The following is a 27,000-nucleotide window of genomic DNA, read 5'->3' as shown; positions in this document are numbered from 1 at the left end:
TACTCATGTTATCTTTAGATTCCTCAGACTGTTCCATATCCTAATTTGTTCCAGGACCCCGCAACTTCCTTTTCTACCCCCTTTACTTTCTCTCCCCCTACAAAATAACTCAGGCTCCAAAATTACCTTCTCTTCCTTGGTATTAGCACAAACTCCCATTCTTATTATGGCTGGTTAAATTAAGACAAAATTATATTACTCTACTAATTATAACAAAGTATCTATGATCTCCCAAAGGTGTGTTTGAACTCTGAGGGGAAATAAGCCTTCACATATGCTGTTTGATTGGCTAAAGTTTAATTTGTTTATTCTTCACTCAGCAGATAACTGAGAACATAGGTTGCTTTGGTATATTAAGACCTATGAAGGGCTGTGAGGTTTGGTAGAACCCTATGGGTGAGTCACTTTTATACTGTAAATTATGACATTATCAGAACATTTTAAAATTATTAGTGTATATTAATTGTAGAAAGGGAGCAATTCATTGTGAAATTTACATATACATAGAATGCATTTTGATCACATACCTGTTCTATTACTCTTTCTTATCACTCTTCTTCCTACTCTCCTTTTTAACTTTCTTACAAGTTTTTATGAATGAGTTTCATTAGTCCTATTTTACATGTACTTCACTCACAGTGCTCCCTCTTTTCTCACCTTCCATCTCCTGCTGGTTTTTCCCTACCAAATAGACTTCTTTACATGTTTATGTCCTTTTCTTGTTGCTTTTAGATCTAGATCCCACATGAAAGAAAATATCTGTCTGTTTTCTTTGTTCGTTTCTGAGTCTGGCTTATTTTGCTTAATATGATGAGTTCCACTTCCATCCATTTTCCTGCAAATGACATAATTTCAGTATATCCTTTATGGCTGAATAATATTCTGTTGTATATTCATTGGTTGATGAGCACCTAGCTGATCCCATAGCTTTGCTATTGTGAATAGTGCTGCAATGTACATAGGTGTGCAGGAATCTCTATTTTATTTTGATTTACATTCCAGTGAGTATAAGCCCCAGGAGTGGTATCAGGGAGGATCATAGGATACATTGTTGTAAGTTCTTGAGGATACTGCATACTAATTTCATTAGTGGCTGTACTAATTTACATTCCTACCAACAGTATATAAGGGTTTCTTCCCCCTCCCCCATCCTTGCCAGCATTTGCTTTTTTGAAGACTGAAGGTCTGATTGGAGTCACATGGAATCCCAGTGCTGTTTTAATTTACACTTCTTTTATGGCAAAGGATGTTGCATACGTCTTGGATTTATTAGCCATTTTTACTTATTCTTTTGAAAACCATAGGCAGAGATTTGTATGTCAAGCTTACCTTGGATCTACTGTTGAGTCTCAGGAGAGGCCATGATCTTGCCTGTGCCTACCCTGTGAGCAGCCATAATTTCCCACTGAATGGGAGGGAGAAAAGCAGTCACAGAGATGAGAGGAAGCCAGCTGAGATACGGAGATGCAAAGAAAAACGGGTGGGAGGCAGATAGCCAGAAGAGTGCAATGACTTCATAACCTTTGTGGTTTCTGCAATTCTGGGTGAGAGGTAAGGAATGAAGTGAAAGGGAAAAGGAGAAGTTTCATGCAGAAAAGGGCTGCATGTTTTAGCCAAAAGCCCCCGGGTTAATAAATAATGATGCAAGGTTCACCTCAGAGGTGAACCCTTTTCTATGGCTTCTAGGAATTAAAAAAAAAAAATCCCTATGTAGCCTTCCTAGCAGGCTTCTTTCAGGACATCAGAAGGCACCTCCCATGGCGAGGCTGAGCCTGTCAATGAATTCTTCAACATTTCCTTTTTAAACATTTGCTTCTCTAAGTCAGAACCTGCAAGGAGGGGGTTGGTGAGAGATCAGAACTCTCTCAGAATGACAGGGCTAAAGGTCCTTGCTCCCTTCTGCAGAGGGTGGAGATGGCTCAGGTATCAGGCCACTGGGTGGAGACAGGGTCAAACCAGCAATTCACTGAAATACTGAGAAGCTAAGAGCAAAACACAGCTCTTTCCAAAATGAAGGAACGACGCAAATAGGGAGAAATTAGTGAGTGTAAAAAGCTTCCTGTGCACTGTGTACTAAGCTTCCTGCATATGCTTAAAGCAGAAACAGCCTTCTCATGCTGTCTGAAATGGCACTCAGGCACAGTGACGTGTGCCCACCCTTTCTCACAGAGACTGGGCACAGCACTAGTATGACAGGGACAACAACAAGGGGTCCCCAGGGATTTAGAGCAGCTTCTTGGACAATTTTGCCATTTGGTTATTGAGTGTAGTTTTAAATCCATATTAACATACTAAGTCTTCTTTTTCTTTGCAGTCATTGTGTTATCAAATGCAGTCATCATACACTGTGGCAGCTTATTAAACCTATGGCTATCAAATTTGGCTAAATTGAAATGTACCTTTTAAGATCAAACATGTTTTTGGTATATAAAAATTCCACGAGGCTTTGAAAGGTCAGCAACTTCCCAAAGCACAAATAAGCCACGCAATTTTTAGAAGGTAAATAATCTCCAAACCAGATTTAATTGCTCCATTTTGAAGTCTCACTGTAGACAAATATCAGCTCTGCTTCATGTTAGGTATGTTGCACTTGGTGGAAGATTTGAGAAAGCATATTTTAAAGAGATAACATCTGCAATTTTGATATCATTTGAGAAAAACCCAGGTGAAATTAAATTTAGGAGTGTTTCAAGAATTATCTGAAGTTTCTTATTAAAGAAAAAAAAATCCCTTGGGGATTTGAGTGTTTGAAGGATATAGCACAAGGATATAGCACAATTACACTAAAAGCTTACTATCTAAATGTGGTGGTTATGGTTTAAATCTTAAATAATTAGGAGGCATACTTTGTGATATGAAGCTCTTGCCTTAATAGCATAATCTAGTGATTTAAATTGCTATCATAGTACCCTTAAATGTTCATTGGACCAAGGTGATTAACTTGCATCTTTTTTTTTTAAACAATACACATTACCACTCCTTTCCTATGTACAGGTACCCTGAAAGAAAGCTCTTAGGATATATATTTATATATATATGTGTGTGTGTGCATATATATATACATATATGTTCTAAGATATATATCCTATATATATATATATGGATAAGAATGATTTCAGTACTTTTTAAAAAATTATTTATAATCTTTAAGTAGTTGTAGAGTTGCCATTTAACAAAGTAGTTTATGAATATAATGCTGTTTGATCAGTGTCACCCCTTTCGACATTCTCACCTGATTATTGTACTTTTGAAGCATGTTATTACAGGAATATTATTTAGCCTCTCTGAGTCTTTTTTCTCATGGACAAATTAGGTAGTAATTAGTAACTCTTTCTTGAATGTTTCTGGTGAATAAGGCACTGAGAAACCTGGAGATGTGATGTAACCCCTGTCTGCTCTCAAGCAGGAATTGGATGCACCTCAGTTACAATCAGGGATGAGCTGAGAAGATGTACAAACAAAACTGTAATGCCTCCGAATTTCTCATAAAGAACAGTACATGTGGTTCTTCATTATACTGTGGGAAGTGCAGGGCAGCCTAATGTCTCTCCAGTGTGAAGCACAGATTACTGCTGATGAGCCATGGGAGTAGATGCCCGGAGATGCATTTGGGCTGCTCCACTTAAGTGCCACACAGTCATACCTGGAATAGCTATTATTACTTACCTTCTCCTTGACCCTAAAGCCTTGGCATTGTCATCTCCTGAAACTATCAGACTGGAATATGGGCCTCAATAAAGCTCCAAAGGCCTTAGTTGCTGGAGATCAAGTTCATGTGGTTGGTTCTGAAACCTGAGAAGCTAAATGGTCCTTATTTTCATGAGAGACTTGGGAGGAGACCTAGGACTATTGGCTTTAGAGCATATACATTCACCAATGCAGAGGAGTGCTCTCTGGAATCTATATGTAGTTGATATATTTTAAGTAATGGTGAATTTCAGCAATGTTAAAATAGCACTACCCCAAAAGTCATGCTTTGCCATTCCATAGGCTATTTTTACATGAAGAATCTTTGATTGTGGTAGAATGCAAAACTCCTATTTTTGTGAAGTCAGAAGAAGAACTGAAAATATAAATGAAGTTAGATACGAATCATGGTTACTTTACTATATTTGGGGCTGAAAAGAGCGACCAGCACTTCCTAATAAATTATTTTAACAATAGCAGACAATATTTTGCTGAGTTTGGGGCTTACTGAACTAGGGAAAGATGCATTTCTCAGTTACTAAATTTTCAAACTTCCATTTACAAGATGAAAACACCAGACATGGAGGCTTTGCTACCAGTTGTTTAGTGTTATTTCATAATAAACTCAGCATGACTGGTATTACAGTGGGCTAATGGACAAATGTGAAAGGGAACTTTGTCAACAGTAACACTCCAGTTCTGTAAATCTTCATTGTTTTGTGCCAAAGATTGTTCTAGACGTCAAGAGAGTTTATTATATATAAGACAAAATACATAAACTGAGTCTCAAAATATGTCATAAAACTGTGTCAGAGGCTAAGCACTGATGGCTCACACCCATAATCCTAGCTACTCAGGAGGCTGGGATCTGAGAATTGTGATTTGAAGCTATCCTGGGCAGGATAATCCCTGAAACTCAGGGTAAGACTAAGGTAACTCAGCCCTAAAATTTTGTTGTTGTTTTCTTGTATAATAAACACTGAGTGCTACATGATACATTATAAATCTGGAGCCTCTCTAGTCATTTTGTTTCCATCTAAAGATAAACTGCTTAAAAATGAGGCCATTGTAGAAGACAGAATTCAAGGATGGAAGAAGGTCTCATATTTAAGCATCTAGGTCTACCTATACCTCTATCCAGTATTGCTTGGACTTTTCCCCTTAAGTGTACACATAAATTTATCTTTTGACTTTAGTCACTTGGCTCTAGGCTCCAGACACTTAGAACTAAGAAAAATCCAGCAGAGTTTTTGTATACCTAAGTATACTTCCTTTGATAGAGAAACTCTTCACCTAATGGGTTCAGAAATTGAAGCTCAGATTAAAACTACTGTCTTATTTCTGAGGGGAATTTTATATCAGTTACATTCAAAAGAAAATAAATCTTGACTAAAAAATAACAGAGAGGGCTGAGGGAGAGAACAGAACAGAAACTTTGAACCAAGCATAGAAAGCTCCCCCCCGCTTTTTTTTGTTGGTCATGGGACTTGAACTCTGGGCCTGGGCATTGTCCCACAGCTCTTCAGCTCAAGGTTAGTGCTCTACCACTTGAGTCACAGCATCATTTCTGGTTTTCTGGTGGTTTGTTCTCCAACAAAGAGTCTCAGGGACTTTCCTGCCCAGGCTGGCTTTGAACTGTGATCCTCAGATCTCAGCCTCCTGAGTAGCTAGGATTACAGTAGGATTACAGGCGTGAGCCACCGATGCCCAGTTAAGTCCATATTTTGTTTTAGTTTATTTTTTTGTGAAATGTGTATGTTGTTTTTTGTGTACTCTCAGCCACTCTCTTGGGAAACACAGGGTCCTTCAAAGATGATCCCAGCACTAGAAAACTCAAGCCTGAAAACCAAGTTAGGAACTACACTCACCGTATGTGATAGCTGGGAAGGTCACAGCCAGCTAACTTCTGAGGTTCACAGTGATGTGTCTTTAGTATCAGAGGCTCCTAGTTTCTGGAGTTACCTTAGGAAGATAGGCTCTTTTGGGCTCTGGTGTAGGTTTGGTGAGACTTTGAAGATATGTACATGTGTTTCAAGAGCTGAAGTTGGTTCATGTTTGATCACTGTTGTCAGCAGAAACCAGCCATTTCAAATAGTAAAAAAAAAAAGTTCTTGGCTAGGTTTTCAAAATCAAAACATTCCTATTGGGACCTGCAGGAATAAAGCAAACCCACATTGCCACATTGTACCTTTATTCATCTTATCTGGTGGTTATTTAGGAAGTTTAATTTCAGATTTTTCAGTCCCCCTTTCAAATCACAGATATCTTTTATGTTCACACATTATTACTGAATTTTTTAAAATCTTCCTTGTCTTTTATACTTACCTTGTCATTTATCTGGCAGTACAGAGTCGGTTAATGTGTTCTTCTGGAAGTGATTTGGTTGTGTGAAACCATTTCATTTCCATGTTTTTGTCTCTGGTGTGTTTTCACGGAAGGAAAACAAAGCAAGCATAGACTTTAGAACTTGACAAAAGAAGTTAATTATATTGGGTAAATCTTTTTATTCCTGGAAACAAAATTCTGACATCATTAAAGAGCCCAGTTGTCTGTCGACCTGGGCTGAGGCTCTCAGAGGTCATTGTCATCCAGTTCTGGGAAAGAAGATGGGCCAGACTTATCTTGCCTGTGATGTTAGGGTTGGCTGAGTCTGCTTAACCAACAGTGAGCCGCACGCATTGTGGAAACAGTAAGTGACAATTGGTCCAATGGGAGGTGTTGACAGCTCAGAGAGGATAGAAAAGTTGAGTTCTGCTTTCTTCGCCCTGACATGGGGAATCCAGTGCACAAGTGCCCATTCATTCCCATTGTACTATTTTCTAGTCTCTTTGTTCAAATCATTGAGAAGTATGGCAATGATATCTCAGAAGTGAGGTGGTAAATGAGAGACCTTATCACTTCAACATTTTGTCTTCAGAGGGAAATCATGAAAAGCCAGAAATGAGGATGTGGGTCCAGTATCTCTGTACTGTGAAAGTCTGCAGAGGACTGTGAGGCCTAGACCCATGGTGATGAGCTACAGCATGCAGAGAGGTAGCACAGCACATTTGACTTAGGTCCCTTCTAGTGCTTTCCCTTTGCAATGAAAATGACAAAGAAGTTCCTTTCTGGGTCTCCATGACCCTCTGTGGGATAGTGCTGCCCCTTACCTGTGTTCTTCAGCCTGTGGCCTATGTTCAACAACTCCAGACACACAGATGGAGCTCATTCACTGTGAGCACCACTGGGCATTTGCACCTGCTGCCTGAGCTGCTCTTTACCAGAACCAGGGCTTGCCAGTAATCTCCAAGGGAATTCTTCTGATAATCTTTCTCTAAACCTGCCTAAAACTGCCCACACTCTGTCCAGTCACTCTCCAGGGGATATGGGCTTACTTTCTTCATACTACTTTAGCTTTGTTAATTAATTGTTTGCTTGTCTACTTTGTCTCTTCCTGCTAGAATACCTGTTCCCTCCGTGAGGGCAGAATCTTTTTCATCCCTTTATTTCCAACAGTTCAGAATAGTCTGGCATGATTCAGGGTGCCAATTAGCACTGAACATGTGAACTTTCTGGACCTGTATTTCACATGTAAACAAGCTGTTCTGATGCCCTTTGCTATTATAGGGAAAAGGTCAACCTATAGAAAGCGTGCCCATGCCACATCTTCCCATCCCAGTCCCTCTTAGAGTCTCTCAGGCTCAGCTAAGGCGGCCACTTTCTACTGCATGGAGGAGAGTCCTTCTTGTGCTGAAGAGCAGTCTTCTACCCAGGGAGCATGCACACTGCAACACAGCATGGGCAGTAATTTTAAGAAATCAACAGGCCCCCAAATTCTTTGCCTTTTGCCATCTGTGACCTTCCACTTTGCTTTATGAACCATGTGTTCCTGCTGCTTGGCAGAAAGGAAAGCCTAGCATCCATATGACTTCTCACATGGCCTAGGGCTCCAATGGTGTCCAAGAAATGGAGTCCATTCCTTCCCTCCCTTCCCTATCATTTCCTCCAACCCTTGGGCCTCTTATTTATGTGTGGGAGAGAGGAAACAGGAACTTGGCAAAATGATTATTTTTTATGAGATAGTCTAATAGCAGACACCCTGAATTGGCTGGAAAGGCTGGTTGGATTAAAAAAAACAAACTCTACTTTCATTATCACTGAGAAGACAGTTGATGAAAACCTAGCATCTTCCACCACCTTGGGTCCTTTAGAGATGACTGTCAGCTCACTGATGCACACATTGTCTGGTTTATCTGGGCACTTGCTTTTTCTTAACAATATCTGAAACTTTCTTGACTGGGCAAAGTGATATCATTGAACATTGTGTTCATTTCCCCAGGACATGGTGGGGAGAGCTGGCAGTGAGATCAGTTCAAGAGGTGACTCCAAGTTACCTAATAGGCTAAGGATTTAGCTTCTTTGGGTGAAGATCTAGAGTTTTGAGATGGAATTTGTATTCCAATAGGTGCAGAACAAAGGAAGTTTCAAAGAAAAGAAATATTTACCTCTGTGCAAAATGGTTTCCCTAGGCGAGTTTCAGAGCAAAACAACTATTCTCTTATCAACAAATTTTTGTCCATGTGAAGATAAGCAAAAGTTATCACTGCCTCCTCAGCCTCAGTGAATTGCTTGTGTAGACCAGCAACTGACCTCAATTGTTGACTTCTTCCCAGAGCAGAGAGCTGCATTAAACACCTGCCAGTAGATGATGTTTTCTTAATGAACCTTTACTTTTGCTCCCTTGGCAGTTGCATTGGCTGGAAGTTAGCTAGTTCTCGTATGACTATGTTCCCAATCCAAAATATTTAACAAGCCTCTATAGGTGTAATAATTAAGCTGGATAGTTATTTTGGCCATAAGCATACTATCTTGCCAAGGAAACATAACAGCACTCTTTCTTAATTCAATTTAATCAACTCTTCTAAACATCAACTGTGTGTTAGGCCAAATGCTGGCCCTGAAGGGGAGAAAAGTAGAGAACATGATGTCCAAGGAGTCATGAGGAACCTGAGGAATGTTTGCTTGCAGAACACTTAGAGAATGCCTAACTTTTGTTGTATATTTTGCATGAGTATCTTCCTTCCTTGCTTCTGTCTAGTTAGGGAGAGAACATTAACATTAATTTACAGGCAAAGACACTAAGGCTCAGAGAGAATACAGTGATGGAATAATTCTGATCCACCGTGAGTATCCCTTAGCTTTTTCACTGAGGCTGCCACTACCACTTGAGCTACACAGTTCCACTTCTAGTTTTTTGGTGGAAGTAAGATTTTCTTCTTTGTTCTGTCTTTGATAATAGGAATAGAGAGAAAACGCAAATGTTTTGTTCTGAAGGTATAAACTACAGGTAAAAAATGAATAAAAAGTCTTTAATCTGTCCATGTTTACAGTTGGAATGAGGAGGATAGGGTACTCGTGTATTATAGATCATTGACTCTTATACCACGAACCATGGTACATAAACTATTTTATATGACAAGCCAGTGCAACATATTCACATATTCCTGTACAGGATACTTACATATATATGAAACAAGTTTTATGACTTGCTCCCTTTTCTGTATGACCTTCACTGATATCATCAATGCCATGTATTAGAAACAAATTTGGTTCATATTTTACATCTTCATAGCTCATGATATGATGTTTGAAAAATAAGTCTCTACCTAATGCCCCCAATTCTTTCCTCTCCTTTCTTTATGCCTCACAATCAGGGGGATCACCAGGACAGGAAATGGCAGGAACAGCAACATCCTCTCCCTTCCTTCATATCCTACCCCAGCCCACGTGCCCCTGTAAAACATATTTATGTCCTTTCCTCTCTGCTGCTACACATATCTCTTACTACAGACTGAGTATTTTCGTTTCCCCCAAATTCATATGTTGTGTCCCCAAAGTGATGTCTTCACAGATGGGGTCTCACTGAGGTGAGTAGAATGCTCATAAATGGAAAATGTCTTTATAAAAGGGACCTAGAGAGCTCTCTCTCCCCTGGGCCACAAGAGGACTCAGCTGGAAGTCAGCTGTCTATGAATCAAGTCCTCACCAGACGCTGCTTCTGCCAGCACCTTGACCCTGAACTTCCCAGCTTCCAACATTTTAAATTTCTGTTGGTTCGTGCTGTTGTAATAAAGCAGCCAGCATGGGCTGAGACACCTGTGCTTTAAATTTCAAGGGCCTCAGGCACCTCACCACTTTATTTTTGCTGCCAAGGGGCATATGGCATTCATCATTGGTGATCTGTACATTATAAATGCTGAACTCTTCTCTGCCCCCTCAGTAAATGAAGCTTTCTTCTTGTTCAGAAAACTCTCATTTTGGGGGGACAAATGCTTTCTGATGTAATTTACCTAGAGAGGGAAGAAAAGCTTTCATTTTGACTGAAGTCTTAATGTTCCCATTATGGATTTTATGTTTTGATTTTGGACAGACAGCTCAAAAATTGAAAACTTTAAGGAAACCCAGGCCCTATCAATGATGTGGGTGCTATCATTTCAGTGACAAACACAATTGTATAAGAGGCATACTTCTTTTGAAAGCAGTGGTACTGGAGTTTTGTGTGAGGGATAAATTGTCCTTCTCTGGGATTATCTATTTTGATTTTCTTTTCTTGTGAAAAATAGAATATAATGGAAGTTTGTGTTTTTTATTTTTAATATTTTTATTGTAAAGATACTGTACAGAAGGGTTATATTACATGAGTAAGGTAATGGGTACATTTCCTATTGAACGTTGTTACCCCCTCCTTTGTTTTCCCCTACCATCTCTTCCTGCCCCACCTCCCCAACTCCTCCCTCCACCCTTAACCCCCACAAGTTGTAAAGCTCGTTTTCAACATGGTTTCTTGTATGTCTCATTGTTACAATGGGTCAACCTATATCCTTATTTCAGCATTTTGTTATTTCCCTTCCCCTCCCCAAATTAGAAAAATGTATATACAAGATGTAGGGCACCGGAATCAAATACAGTGAAAACACAGGTTATACCATGGGTGAAGGACATATAAAAGAAACAAAAAAAATCACATAGTACATTAAAAACAACAGTCAAAGATAAAACCTCTTATGTCCCTATCTTGGGATTCATTTTGCTTAGCATCATCTTATATGGTCATATGTACATAGCTTTTGACCTTTCCTGCTTGTCTGTTAAGATTATCCTAGATATATACTTGTTATTGCAAATAATTTTTTTGAGGCAGTGCCAACCTTGTCTGAATTTGGAGTGTTTGTGAGTTTCTGACTGACTTGTATTGTGTTTTTTGTAAGAAAAATAGTATGAGGTACAGTGTTTTATTTGAAAACATTTTAAGCACAATTGCAGAGAGGAAAAAAAAGAAAGATTGGAAATAGCTGATTTCATAAGTTTTTAATTTTTGGGTTTTTTTGTGAGTTTTTTTTGTTTTGTCTTGTTTTTTTGTTTGTTTGTTTGTTTTTTTGGTGTGAGGCTTGAACTCTGGGCCTGGGCGCTGTCCCTCAGCTCAAGGCTAGCGTTCTACCACTTGAGCCACAGCACCACTTTCAGCTTTTTCTGTTTATGTGGTGCTGAGGAATTGAACCTAGGGTCTCAAGCATGCAAGGCAAACAGTCTACCACTGAGCCGCTTTCCCAGCCCATGTTTTTAGTTTTTAAGTAAAATAATAAGCAGCAGATATAGGTGGTCTATAAGTGTGAGACTTTAGAAGTCTCATTTAGAAGTAAGTTCACTACAACACTTCTCTGTAGACTACTGCTTGATACAAATTATGGCCATTCTCATCTGTCTTTCCTCTGCTTTATTCCCTACTCCACCTCCCGTTTCCAAGAAACACTGTGTTTTTCAAGTCGAGGCACAACTTTATGTTGAGTGAGGGGTTTCTACAAAATTAAAATGGTTACCTTATCATCTACTTCATTCTATCCTTGCTTCCTCTAATTAATTCTCATAATAGCTACCTAAGTAAACAAATTGAGAGAGCTGGGGTTATAGTTCAGAAGTAGAGCAATTGCCTAGCATTCATGAGCTCCAACTTCCATCCCAGTACACAAAATAAAGTAATAAGCAAGTCTGTTTAGAGGAAAGTACCTCTCCTTCCCCTCCTCACCTCATTTTATCTCACCTCCTTTTTTCTCCTCCCCCCTTTCCCTCTCACAATAAATACATTCTCTTAAAACATACTTTTATTATCTTTAAGTAGTTGTCTGAAGAGCTGCCATTCACCAAAGCAGTTTATGAAATCAGTGCGTCTTGATCCATAACATCCCTTTCATCATTCTCACCCACCCTTCCCAACTCACTCCTTCCTTCACTGTTCTTAATTTTTAGGTTATGTATTCAATTGTTTGCCATTTAACAAAGCAGTTTATTAATACAATGCATATTGTTCTGTATCATCACTTCATAGCTTCCCTTCCTCCACCATTTCAGCATACCCTTCCCTGGTATTTCTCAACCCTGTGGTATATACAGTGAATTCTTGCCTGCCTTCCCCTCCTTCCCACTTTCATTCTTCTCCCCTTGGCCCCACCCAACCCCTCTTGCAAATACCCATTTCCTGATACTTATTTTGTTAGGCTTTGACTTCTTCTTTTTTAAGAGTTTTTAAAAACTTTTTTTATTTATTTTTAAACAAATTTTTTGGAATCTTTTTTTTATTGTGAAAATACCATACAGAGGGGTTACAGAGTTTTACAATTTGTGCTGTCCATAGAGTCTATTACACTTCAGTTAATTCATCTGTAACCCTTTGCTTACCACCCAGTGTGTTTACTTATAGTACTTATAGATTTCCCGGCATGTTGTAGCTATTGTGAGGGAGGAAATCCATGCAACCTATGTTTCTTTAGGTCTGGTTTAAGTTTGATTTGATCCTGACAAGAACTAATGTTCTCTTGTTTTCTCTTTTTTGTTGCATTGGGATTTAAACTCTGGGGTTTGACTTGCTAGCCAGGGACTCTACCATACAAACAATGCCATCTGATTGCAAGATGAACATCACCTGAGCAAATATAGGTACTGACTCAAGTACAGAACTAGCCAGGAAGCAGGATCCGACCGCCAGAACCTGAGGCAAACTATTTCTGAGAGGATACAGCTAGGTGATGCGGTTGTAGGTCCAGGATGCCTCACCCAACATAAGTTCATAAGTACTTGGGAGGACGTCTTGTCTTTCTAAGTGCCTGTGAGGATTCTGGCTCCTGCCTGTCCCAGGAAAAGAGACTGGACAGATGCTGTGGATCGCTTGTGTATTCCTTAGACTCTAGGCAAACAAGATAGTATTTCTTCTCTTTTTCCCCCCAATCAGTAATAAGCTAGGAAATATATTTTGTGGTTCACTATCATAAGAAGATAGAAGAAACTACTTTTCAGTACTTTATTCTGCCTAGTTTATTACTGTGTTTTATATTAAGAGCCATTTATAATTTACTTGAGAGCTTTACTAATTGTCAGGAAATATTTTTATATAGTTGTCCAACTTCATGGAAATGATACCAAAAGCTAAATGGAAAACAGAGTTGCTGTTACCATAGTCATCATCATTACTTTTGCACGTGTCCTTGATTGTTTACGCCCCTTTATCCTGGAGAAACAAATCATGACAGCGGTTATAAGACAGTGTACCTTTGGCTCCTACTAGGGCTCTCAGATTGCTGCCTGACTATGGTGGAGTCTCCAGTGCATGTCTCACATGTATCCTGTGAGCCAGTCTTCTTGATTACTGCTAATCATCATCAACCTTATTCCCCTTCCACTTGCCTCCCTGGGGAAGGTTTCCAAGTGCTGTGCCTCTCCTGGTACCCCTGATATCATTAATAATTAGGAATTGGTATTTCTGACCCCCAGCCATCCATAGTGAGAGACCTTCATCTCTGGGACCCAGAGATGCAGCGCAAGAGTGAATTTTTGTGTCCCATAATATGACAAATGTTACCAGACAGAAGTACGATGTCTTATTTTATTAGACTTTGCTCCCTGAGACTCAGCGAACCCAATCTGGTATCTTACTTCTTTATCTATTGCAAAAATAATCTTTACCTTGTCTCTGGCAAGCTAACCAGAGTAACCTTTCCACACTTGAAGAGTAGATGTGGTGTTGTTCCCAATCTTGCTTCTTTTAATTTAATTATTTTTTCATTGGCATCACTGTTTCTTATCCAAGAGGAAAATTCTCCATCACTCATTTTCCTCCTGTTTCTATCCAAAGTCTTCTTGGTCCCTCCTTTCCATTGGCTCAAAAATTAACTATGTCACATTCCAGACCTGAGTCTGAAGATAAAGACATCAGTAGCTTGGATGCAGGAAAAGTGAGCTTGTAGCACCACTCTACAAAAGGAGATCAGTGTGATGCTTTTTCCAGTTAGATCTTAAAAAATACTCCTCCACCTATGGGGCTATCAGTGACCAGCATCACAGCATAGTCATTAGTGAAGGTAGGGATTTGTTTTGAAGCAGAAAAGCTAATGCACAGTCACTTGTCTGTCTCCTTTATCCTTTTGGTTTGGAAGATATATTTTCCCCCGAATGAAAATTGTAAAATTTAAAAGCCATGGAATAGATTTAAAAAATAACAAAAAATTCTCTGCTTTCTAAATACTCTAAAATGATCTAATATTCGCTTGTGGGTTGAAACCTATTGGCAGGTAAATTTACATGCAGGTAAATCAACAATATCTTTCTCTGAAACTTTTCTGTGCAAAGGCTAGATTCCTAAAATGCAAGGCTAGTTACCTGCTTCATTAAGAAACATGAATGCAAAAGAATTTTATGAAAAAATTATGGGAAGCAATTGGCTAGAGAGTGATTACAGAGGTTAATGTGTACACTAATTGGCTTGTTTAGGATGTACCATCAAACCAGATTCACCAATCATTTCCAGTTTTAAGTAAATGATATGGCATTATAGCAATTAAGAGATGATTCATTTTTCCACGGTGTTTCTACATTAACTTTAAAAATAATCATTTGGGTTTAATCCAAATCAACAAAAAATATACAGCATCTAAATGGAACATTTACCTTTCAAAATAATTTTTCTTGCTGCTGAATTTGTAGAACAGGGCAAGACAGAAGCTCATTTCTGAACTGCAGAATGTAAAGGATATTCTCCGAAGGCATATACTTTCCTTACACCCCTATTTATTTATGCCACAGGCCGTAATTCTCGTGAATGTGACACTTGCAGTCACTCTTACAGTCACAAATTATAATGCGTATGTGCAAATTATAACTTTCCTGCACAGAGTAAGCAGCAAAGCTGTGCCAGATGATATAGGAAGGATAAGTAAAACTCACTTGATACAATAAGGAAAATAAATTGTGAAGTTTTTTAAAAAAAACAGAAACAAAACAAAAACAACCCCAGGGGAATTCGTTTCCTTGCAAGATGCTTGCTTCTGCTAAATTAAGTGTTCCTAGCTCACCAACATAAAAAAAAAATGCCATGAAAAACAAGTAGCACAATGGCAGTGTACTGACCTGTGGACTGAAATTTAAGTCCCTGAGTATTAACCATGGTGACATTTTCAGCTGTGTCCCCATTCTGAGCACCACGTGAAGTCATTCTGATTGGCATATTATTTTCTCTGTGTTGTGAGGGTCACATTTTTCCCACAAAACACCTGAGGTGTCAATACAGCATCTTGGGGGTATGATGGAGGCAGAATTAGCGAGGAAGTAGAAGTTGAGAAGACACAAAAAGCATCAGTACCACTGCCAGTGACTTGAATGGTGAATGAAAAGATGCAGCCCACTAAATAGTGAGGTGGTTCTGGGTGCACTTTTGCCTACCTGTGTGTGCCTGTGAGGTAGGTCCTTAGTGATAGGGTCCTAGTCTCCATTCATTTTTTGGCTTTCAGGTCCAAGCATAGGGACAAGCTCCTAGTGCTGGTGATAGTGACAGTAAATAACATTTATTCACTAAGCACTTCACATGGATCTCTGTGACAATTGTGTAGAGTTGTATTCATTCATAGATGAACTTTAAACTTCTTGCTTAAGGTCACACAACTGGGAAGTATTAGAGTTGAGTTTGATCTCTGCTAATGAAAATAGTACACAGATGCAAATAGCATCTGTGTATTGAATAAAGTATTGAGTAATGTAGCATTTTCATTTATATCCATGCAACATATGTTTTGCATTAGACTACTGAGAGTTTCTCTCAACCTGTTGACATTTGGGCTGATAATACTGTGATGTGGGGGTCTGCCCTACACATTGTGCATCTCCCCCACCTTCACCCCCACACCCTGCTAACTTTTAACCTCTCACTCTCTCTGGCAATCCCAAGACAAAAGTGTCTCCTAGAAGATAACATGTTTGTTAGCTGAAAAGTATTAGACTGAAAAGGCTGCTTTAAGCATCTGTGCTTTTGGAGCAGCAATTCCTACTATGGTCATCTGGGAATATTGTAATTTACCAAGAGATTAAAAACATCATTCTCAACAACTCCTAGAAAACTTAACTTAAATAAATTTACCATTCTCAGTGTGGTAGCAGTGCCAAGAGATTAAAAACATCATTCTCAACAATTCCTAGAAAACTTAAATAAATTTACCATTCTCAGTGTGGTAGCAGTGCTGTCTTCAATAACAGGCAGAGGATCACCTGAGAACAGATTCTTCTTTTCCTTTCTGTTACAAAAGCAAAAGGCGGCAAAAATGTCATTCCAGGAAATTGACCAGGATGTGTGTGTGTGTGTCTGTGTGTATACACACACAGACACACACACACACACAGAAGTCACTCTTCTAGTCTAAGACTGGTGTAAAAGAAAGGATATTGTACAGTGGGAAGAGTTATTGTTCAGGGGTTGCCAGCAACAGTGGGCTGCTCTTCAGAAGAAAAGCCTAGGCTCTGATTCAGTCATTCTGGACCCAAAAGAACTTGAATAATGGCACATTGGATTGTTATGTTTACCTGTTGAGAATCTCTGCCTGTTGAAGATCCAAACTGTGGCTATTATGTAGATGAGTATATTAGATTAAAGGAGTACTGTGCTTTATAACAGAGAGAGAGCCAACACAGATTCTTTTGGAAGTCAAACTCAAACTTTTAATTGGATAAGTATTCATCAATATTTCCATATTAATTTTGCACTAAAATAGAATATCTACATCACTCATGTCTGAAGTTGTAGAACCTCACTCACATGGCCATATTGCTGCTTAGTTCTACTCTGTAGCATTCTGTTGTGTGGGTATCCTGGATTTCTTTTCTTTTTTCAATTTACTTATTTAAAATTTTCTTTTGTTATTATGAAGATGATATAAGAGGGGTTACAGTTTCATAAGTCAGGTAATGAATACATTTCTTTTTAAATAATGTCACTTCCCTGGCTCTTTCCACTTGTATAGTTCATTTTCAGCTAGTGTCCTGTGAGTACCACTGCTATATTTGTTCTGGACTACTTAAAATGAGAATTTCAGTGAAAATTTCTGAGTATTCCAGAATAGATTTTAGGGAGATAGTCTGGTTTAAAATTAATTTAATGAAGATACATCTGTTTATATTCATTTTTAATGGTAATACCAATACATGATAGAATATATTTTATAGATATATATTTCAAAACTCTTGGTAGATGTTTTAAAAACTTTAACAAACAAAAGTTAATGTAAGTAGTCTAGTTGAAGAAAATCTAGATTAACTGGGCAGTGGTAGTTATAGTCTGAAACCCTAGTCACTTTGGAGGTTAAGAATGGGAGGATTAGGGTTTGAGGCTAGTCTCAGTAGAAAAGTTTGAAAGACCTCTTTATCAACTTATCTAGGTGTAATGGTCCATACCTGTCATCTCTATCAACTGTGATGCAAAACCTAAAATAGGTTAATAGAAGTCTAGACATGTTCCCATGAAGGAAGCAAGACCTCATCTTAAAAATTACTGGCAAAACAATGGACTTATACCTACCTATTAAGCAAGAATAAAGCCCAGTATTACCTAAAAGGGGGAAAAAAAGAAAAGGAAATCTAGATTTACAAAACAAAGCATTGTTTAGGAAATGGTGATTTAAAGATTTAAACGTCCCTGAGCCTATATGGACCACCAGTGATTTGATCTAAAAGGCAATAAAGAGGAGAAACTAAGAGGAAATTAAGGTACCTGGGGCTGGGTATCGAGGTAGGTCCCTGTAATCCCTTCTGAGTTGGAGGCAGGAGAATCATGGCTTGATATTAGCTAAGGCAAATTTCTCTGAAGACCCTATCAAGAAAACAAAATAAAATCCAAAAGACCAGGGGTGAATGGCTCAAATGATACAGCCTTTGCCTTGTAAGTGTGGGGCATGAATCCAATTCCTAATACCACACACATACAAAAAGATGAACAAAGAAACCAAAAAGCAAAGTGTCCAGAAGTCTTCCTGAATGATGATGATTCACAAAGGAATGAAAATATATCCAAAACCAAAGGTGAACTATAAGAAAATATCCTTGCACTTATGACATAAATTTGTGTTTCAATGTCTTTGAACATATTTCTGTGGACGTTCTAAAGGAATTAGACAAAACACTGAGAAGGAAGAAACAAAGTAGGACCGTAGGCGTAACGGTGCAGAGTGAAGGAGCTCAGTCTTGGGTACTTTCTCCAGGTCTGTTCTGCTCCTGGGGAGGCCATGATGCCCCTGAGCTGTGGTCTAACTCCAGCTCAGCCCAAGCATCACCTTCTATAAAGATCTTTGGGATTTTTGTAGTAAACGTTGTGTTTGGAAAATGTATTTCCTGGAGTTCAACAAATCAAGACAGGGCCATAAGGAAAAAACACTGGTGTGTTTTCGATAAAAGTGTTATTATTAAAGAATATTTCCTACATTTTTTGGTTTTGGGATTCCTTTATATCCTTAAAAAATTACTGGGACAGGAAGAAGATGGGGAGGTGGGGAAGAAAAGCAAAAAAATTACTGGGATACCAATGAGCTTTTGTTCATATGATTTGTATTTATCAACCTTTACTATATTAGAAATTAAAATTTTAATATATTTATAATTCATAAATTAAAAAACCAATTTACTACCTATTAACATAAATAAGACATTAAAAACTGTTTTTCAAGATGAAAAAATATTAGTAAGAAGGATCTGCCATGGTGGTTCATGCCTGTAATTCTATCTATTCAGGAAGTAGAGATCAGTCAGATCATAGTTTGAGGCCAGCTCACTAAAAAGCTTGTGAAGCCTCACCTCCACTAATAAAAACTGAATGTGGTGGTATATACCTAAATCCTAGCTACATGGGGAGTATAAATAGGATCAGAGTTCAGGACTTCCTGGGCATAAAAGTGAGACCCTACTTGAAAAATAACTGGAGCAAAAAGGGTTGGGGGCATTATACAAGTGATTTGCTTGCATATCAAGTGCTCAATACTTACCTAGCAAGCATAAAGCCCTGAATTCAAACCCTAGTACTAGGGGGTCAGGAAGATGATAGTATTCTTTTACATTTTTGCAAATCTCTTTTGTGCCTTATTTAATAGGCTTAAGAAGATAGCAGGATTCTCTTACAAGTGTCTCCCTTCACTTTTATTTGGATACATTTCAGTAATAGAATATAAAAGAAATGCAGCCTCACAAATAAATGTGATTATAAAGAAGGAACAACTAAAAGCTTTTTCAGATAATTGTAGATCTTGTTATTTGATCATCACTCAAAGTGAAAAACTACTTTAATCCTGTTGAAGCCTACCATAGGTCTAACCTACCTAGCTTTGTCCTTGTCCTTGTAAATGTCAGCACAGTGAAAATGGCAAATAATGATTTATTCTATTATGAAAAAAGATTTGGCTTTCCAGACCCCAAAGGAGAGTTCTATAGATTGTATTTTGAGAAGAACAGGTATAGGAAAATATTTTAAAGTATGAGAAAAGCCCACAGGATATTCCCAGGTGATAAAGTGACATAGTTATTATTAGTACCTCATTTTAAATGTTACATATTATAAGTTGAAATGTGCATAGTAAAGAGAAAAATGGAGTGTGCAACAAAATGTTAAAAAGAATAGAAAAAAGTCATTTTCCCTTTACTTTTTAACATTAAATTTAACAGATAATACCTTATAGCAAAATCCTCAGTTAGTGTTTAATATTTCAAAAATGAAACATTAAAAAAATTAGGAATATATAAAGCTATAGCAGTCCTGTGGAAAACGTAAGATCTCAGTGAGCCTTTACCCATAATATCATTCCTTGTACTTTCTGGTCATTTGAGTTCTTATTTGTTTGTGTTTACATTTTGCATTGTGGTTCCTTGAAGCATTTTTTCATTTTTATTACTTCATAAGAACTTTCCTAGGTTGAACATGACCAGGAAGCATTTTTCTAATTATACTTAAAGCGTTAAAAACCTCTTATTGCCAGTACAAAGTTTGGCTCCTATTGAGATGAACTGGCCAATTTAAATGGTGCCAGTGATATTAGTTACTGCATTTTTTTTCATAAAAGAGCATAACAGTGATTTTTCATTAACTGAGTTTAAAGTAATGTAATCATCACATTAATACTCTAATAGTTTTAGATCCTTAATTATGCTAATTTGATTTTAATGATCTAGCAAATTCCTGTTTGTTCTTAAAGATTTAAAAATAGCCAGAGGTACTTTCAATTTAGGCACAGTTTTGTTTAATATTATTGTTGCTGTAACTACACTCTTTTAATCATTCCCAGCCTGGTTTATTCTGCATACAACTTGGGGCTAGTGTGAAAAAGTAACTATTTCCAAATTCTGGCACTGCATTTTTGTGTATGGGAGATTCCTGCATGTTGGCCATTTTCTAAACCAGGAAATGTTCATTTCTTGGCATCACCTGCATGATGAATGGGGGTGAAGGAATTTTCACACAAGTGTAATTCCACATGGTTTCTCCCATGTGTATTCCTATCAGAAGCAATTATTCTATCAAAGAAATTATTGAAAATAATTAAATGGTATACCTTTCCTTTGTGCAAATTTGATCTTTGGGAGAAATTTCACTCTCACAAATAAAATCCCCGAATATCTTGTCTACTGTGATTATATATTTCAGTTCTCAACAATGTCTTATTATCTCCATAGAATTAGATGATTTATGAAAACTGATAGGCATTGTTTGAAATTCTATGAACATCTGATGCTTTGTTTAGTTACTTCCTGTCTGCCTCTTGAAGCTTGTGTGCACTTACTATATGAAGTAGTAGATGACTATTGAATTCTGTAATCCAGAGAGGTTAATTACTGATACAAGAGAGTCCTGACTCTGAGGCATTGTTAGCATCTAAACTGAGACTGCTTGGTACTGGATAACTTAGTGTAGTAACTTCATTCATAGCTTGTCATTTTCATAGTTGGGTGAGCAGTTGTTGGCTTATAGAGTTGATTGGGCCCGTTAGACAGTTGACCTGGGATCCATCCTAGTTATTCCGCCTTCCATAGCATCCTTTTGGAGAAGCTACTTAGACTTTTCCTGTTTACATATTTATCTGAAATGGGAATAACATAGTTACTGTAAAAATTAAATGAGCTAATACATGTAAAATACTTAAAGGAAGCAGAACATTTCAACATGTACTAGCTACTATTATTATTACTATAATTCTTAATTTAGTTGTGCACACAGTATTAATGTATAGTATTAATTAGTGCCACACAATCCCATATTAAGCTACTGAATGCTAGAGTCAAAGAATAAGAAAAAATACTGGAAAGCAAATATGAAATATCCCAAACTCAAAAATATAACCAATGGAGTAGCTAAAATGATACAACAAGTAATGCTAAATGCAAAATAAGTAACCTGGGAAGTTAGGGCACTCTTCCCAAAATACAGAGCAACAAGGCAGAAGACTGAAACCAAGAATAGAGTGAGGCATGGAAAATCAATCCAAGAGGTCAAATCATTATTGATTAGTTCTAGAAGAAAAGAACAGAGGAAATAGATAAGACAATTATCAAAGAATTTATCAGAGAAAGAATAGAAGATAATTTCTCTAAATTGAAGATAGATCTTTTTCCTAATATTTAAAAATTTTTTACTTTATTTTATTTTTACTGAAAAGGGGATGTACAGAGGGTTTACAGTTACATAAATAAGGTAATGAGTACATTTCTTATGGAACATTGTTACCCCTTACTTCGTTTTTCTCCCATTTTCCTCCACCCCCCTCTGAAGATGGATTTTGTGTCTTCAAATTAAATGGTGATCCAATTTCGTAGTGTGATGAAAGAATATCAAGCTATACCTGGGGGCATTTGGAGAAAATTTCAGAACTCTAAAGGTAAAGATAAAATCCTGACTCCTTCAAATCTGAGGGTGCTGATAAGAAAGAAAACATTCTGACAGTGGACTTCATTTGGATAATCCTGGATTCTGTAATATAACAAAGCATAGGTTTTATGATTCTTGTGGAAAATAAATTTGTACTTACAATTCTCAAAACTAAAGATAACACATTTTTAAAGGTTTTATGATTCTTGTGGAAAATAAATTTGTACTTACAATTCTCAAAACTAAAGATAACACATTTTTAAAGTGATAAAACCTTTTATGAAAGAGTAAAGTACAGGCAGGTCTGAGAGAAAAATGAATAAAATAAGCAAAACCAAGAAACTTTTTAAAATGAAAAATAAGATGTCTAAGCTCATGTTAAATATGGAATTATATATTAAAATAACAAGTGCCAGCTGTGTTTGTACATGCCTTTAATCTCAGAATTTAAGAGGCTGACTGAGTTCAAGTCCAGCCTGGGTTACCTACAAAAATTGTTTTGATTAAAAAAAAAAAAAGAAAAAGAGGGCTGGGAACGTGGCTCAGTCATAGAGCACTTGCCTTGCATGCATGAGGCCCTGGGTTTGATTCCTCAGCACCACATAAGCAGAAAAAGCCAGAAGTAGTACTGAGGCTCAAGTGGTAGAGCACTAGCCTTGAGCTGAAGAGCTGAGGGACAGTGCCCAAGCCCAGAGTTCAAGCCCCATGACCAACCAAAACCAAAAAAAGACATTTTATTTTATAATATTGCATGTTGATAAATTCAAGAAATAGATATTCTCATATATACATATATACTTTTGCTATATAAATGTATATGTATTATGTAATATATAACATATAAACTTTTGGTGAAATTTTATATATGAATATGTATAATTATACAGAACCACATATGTGTGTGTATTTTATTTATTGAACTCAGTACCTCACACTCTGATTTGAAACATGCCTCCAGTTCTTTTGTTTTTAGTTCATTTTTCAGAGTCTTACACTAACTTTGCTCAATATGGCCTCTAACTTTTATTTTTTTGTCTTTACTTTCTGGACTTACAGTTGTGAACTACCATATTCAACTAGTGTAACTTTAAAAACAATAGCTTTGCACTATTTAAGATATGTATTCCATTGGATCTGATAATTCTAGTTGTAGGTATTTATCATAAGATGATAGACCTAAATACTTAAAAGAATATATCTTAGGGCCAGGAAAGTAGGAGAAAAATGAGGGAAGGGATAACAAGTTTGACAAGTAATATACTTATTACCTTACTTAAGTAACTATTTTATGTGCCTAAGACTTTAGACTTATGGATGGATCCTGAAATCTGTCAGGAGTTCCAACCTAAAGAAAATTTCACCTATAGCACATTTGCAGGAAACACACTCAAATGATCAACAGAAGAAAGGTTGAGTTGAATCATCTCCAAATTCAAATGAATCAGAACATTTGGTTTTGAGCTGAAATGAAGCTTAGAAAATTTCAACCCCAAAGGAAACCCTTTTGGAAAATTATGACAGAGTAAAAATTGGATTATAATGGAAGTCTATGTACTCTGTAATTTTATGGTTTTCAAAACAGTATATCATCTCACTTTGTATTATGTTTACTTAATTAGATGTTTGAAATATGGAAAACAATATTTACAAGAAGACAGAACATAGTCTTAATGAGACTCAAACAGCATAAGCAGAAAAGATAAATTCAGGTGTCTTTATAGTTTAATCATATAAATCTAGTGTTGAAAGGGAGGTGGCTTTTTTGTGCTTTTACTACTTTTTATATCATTCAGATTTTTTGTCACATACATAATATTGTTTTCTGGGTTTTTTTGTTTTTGCTTGTCCTAGGATTTGAACTCTTGGACTGGGCTCTGTCTCTGAGCTTCTTTTGCTTATGGTTAGTGCTCTACTACTGGAGCCACAATGCTACTTCTGGCTTTTTCTGAGTAGTTTATTGGAGATAAGAGTCTTACAAACTGCCTGATCCCAGCCTCCTGAGTATCTGGGATTACAGACATGAGCCACTGTTGCCAGGTCTTGGGTTTTCTTTTTATAAAAATCAACGGGCTAAATTTAGTAACAGACAAAAGGAATAAAAATGTATATTATTTTTTAGATATTTTTTCAGCTGAGCAGATACTAGTTATATTATGGACTCCTGTTAAAAAGGTGGATTTGGAAACATAGCCCCTGAATCAATGCTTTAGAAAGATGTGTAGTTCTTCTTAAGTAACATAAAGTAAAACTGTTTAAGTAGAGAAAATCTCCAGCTTGGGTGAATGCGTGTGTGGGAATTATGGAGAGAAAAGCCACATGGAGTTGAATATAGTGGTTACCAAGTGACCACAACTGTCTCTAGAGTTGTGACATGAGGATGAAGAGCATATCATGAGAACTTACACATCGCAGGGGACCTTGCATGTGGTACCCAACAAATTCTACATAGTCATGTTTAATTATTAACTTAATTGTCAAACTTTTACAGTACTGCGACTTGACCTTTGGGTCTGGGTACTGTACCTTAGCTTTTATTGCTCAGGGATGATGCTCTAGTACTTGAGCCACACCTTATGTCCTGCCTTTTGGTGGTTAATTGTAGATGAGAGTTTCACACACTTCTCTGTCTGGGCTGGCTTTGGACCATCTCAGCTTTCTGAATAGCTAGGATTATAAGCATGAGCCACTGATGCCTGTCTGCTAAACTTCTATTCTTTGTCTTCTGTGTGTGAAGAACTATACTAGACACCATTCTATGTTGGTCTTTGGGAGAAGGAAGAGGAGTTGAGGGAGGTTATGTCTCCTTGTCAGGCCTTTTTGTAAAGAGCACACAACTATTCCAATTTAAGAAGAAATGAGAGTCTGCAGCCATGTACCTGAATGGCTTTCCAACTTACGACTTTGAGCTGGTATCCCTGAAGTGTAGTATCTTCTATTTAGTGTGAGCTATAAATTTGTTTTGGAATATAAAAGAAACTTTACATCCAAGATGTTCTGCTAAAGACTGCTTCTTTTCCTCTTGGCCTTTTAATTCAAAGAACATTAAAATCTTATTTTTTCAATAATTTAAGAAATTATGCTTTTCTATTATGAGGGTATGAAAAACTCATTTAGAAACTTTTGTGCTTTTACTGTTTCTCATCCTGGATTTTCAAGGCCAACATAAAGAATGAAAATAATGGGTATGAAACAAAGGCTTTCAAGTGCAAGATGTAGAGGTTTTAATTAAAGGATGATGAAAAAGTGACTAGCCCCCAAATCTTTAATAAAGCTAGTTAATTCTCCACTAATGCTGTAGGAATTATGCTCTAGTGAGCTGGGACATTTTATTCATAAGCAGGCAACATTATGTGCTTTTAATTAACAGTTGTACTTCAATTTGTTGGCCACTATCGAAAGAAAAGTGATACCAAATAACTCACTGCATTGTTTTATGATCTTCAAATACCTTTAAGGTCAAGTCTTCATAGAACATTATTGACTTAGCATTGCATGGGTCAAATCAACAATCAACCACCCAAAAGAATACCATGTGGATAAATTGAAAAGATACTAGCCAATTTAAGAAATTAAAAATACACATTTTTAGCAATCCACTGAATGAGAGAAAATACTTCTAAATCACATATCTGATAAGAGGCTAATATGTTAAATATATAAGAATATATACAACTCAACAACAATAATAAAACCCAGCGTCTGATTTGAAAATGGTCCTAGGGATTGAATACAAATTTTCTGAAGAAGATATACAGACAGCCAGTGAATACATTGAAATGTGCTCAGCATCAGTAATCATTAGGGAAAGCAAAAGCAAAATTACAATGAGATACTACTTCAGACATGATAGAATTGCTTCAAAAAAATGACAACAAATCAAAACAGAAAGTAACTGCTGGGGATGTGGAGAAATTGGAACTCTTAAGTACTGTTGGCAAAAATTTAAAATGAGGCAGCTGCTGTGGAAAACAGTAAGGGGCCCCTCCAGAAACTTAAAAACAACAACAACAAAACCCCTCAAAAACTTTAAAAAACTAGAATTGCAGTGTGATCCAGCAGTTCTACTTGTAGATATATACCCTAAGGATTTCAAAGAAAAGTCTCACAGAAGTACTATATTTATAACAGCTCTAACCAAAATGTAGAAGCAACTTGTTACCATGTTGATAGATAAATGGTTAAACTAAGTGTGTGTGACCATACAATATGAAATGAAGACGTCTACAATTAGCATGAGTCCATTTATATGACTTAACTAGAGTATACCCTGACATTTGTCAGGGTCTGGGAAAGACAAAATGGGGAGTTACTGTGTAATGGACAGAATTTCAGTTTTGCAAGACAAAAAATTTTAATTCTGTTGATGGATGGTTACACAGCAACATGAGTGCACTTAATATACATTTAAAATGTACAGTTTATATATATGTGTGTGTGAGTATGTATATATAAATGTATATATGTTTATATGTGTATATAATTTAGCATTAAATGTGAAATGTTATTTGCTATTAAGACTTTAATGATAAGTCAACTTGTAGATTCATAAATTTATAATTGATAATTTATAATATTTACTATTGATATGATTTTATTAATTATGATCATATATTTATCAAAATCTTACTAGTGCCATCTTTCTTATAGACACTAGGGATGCTCAATCAAAAACACAGGTTTGGAGGGGAACCAGATAATAAATGTATCAACCAATGCACATAGGATTGAATCTCAAGTGGCAATTTTGTGAAAAATAATCAATAAGCAGGATGAAGCTAGAGTAATGGCATTACTGGTATTGAATAAGGTGGTCAGAAAATATCTCTGAGAAAAAGTGATAATCCAACAGAAGCCTGGATAAAAGAGAGGATGAATACATGCAGATGTCTCTGGGAAGTGTTCCCAGCAGAGGACTCTAGCATGTACACAGCCCAGCCTTCAGAATTCACTTGGGACATTTGGTGACAGGAAGCAGACCAGGCTGCATTCCTAGGCCAGAGAAAGTCACTGGGGACTGAGTCAGGGAGGGAGCTGAGCATGCAGGATGATGGCCAAGTGAGGCTATTCCATGTTTGTGGGACTGAGTGGGGCTATGTGAAAAGTCATCACACCCAGTATGACAA

At 37.1% G+C, this 27,000-nt stretch overlaps 1 protein-coding gene across 1 annotated transcript in view; it reads left to right on the top strand.

Moving 5' to 3' along the window:
- The window catches only part of Enox1 (ecto-NOX disulfide-thiol exchanger 1), a 540,384-nt gene that overhangs the window by 212,169 nt on the left and 301,215 nt on the right, over positions 1-27,000 (top strand). The window lies entirely within an intron of this gene.

The sequence above is a fragment of the Dipodomys spectabilis genome, unplaced genomic scaffold (genome assembly GCF_019054845.1).
Source record: "Dipodomys spectabilis isolate Male_0828 unplaced genomic scaffold, ASM1905484v1 ptg000095l, whole genome shotgun sequence".
NCBI lineage: Eukaryota > Metazoa > Chordata > Mammalia > Rodentia > Heteromyidae > Dipodomys > Dipodomys spectabilis.
Note: the sequence above shows the minus strand (reverse complement) of the source record. Positions and strands in the feature narration are given on the sequence as shown.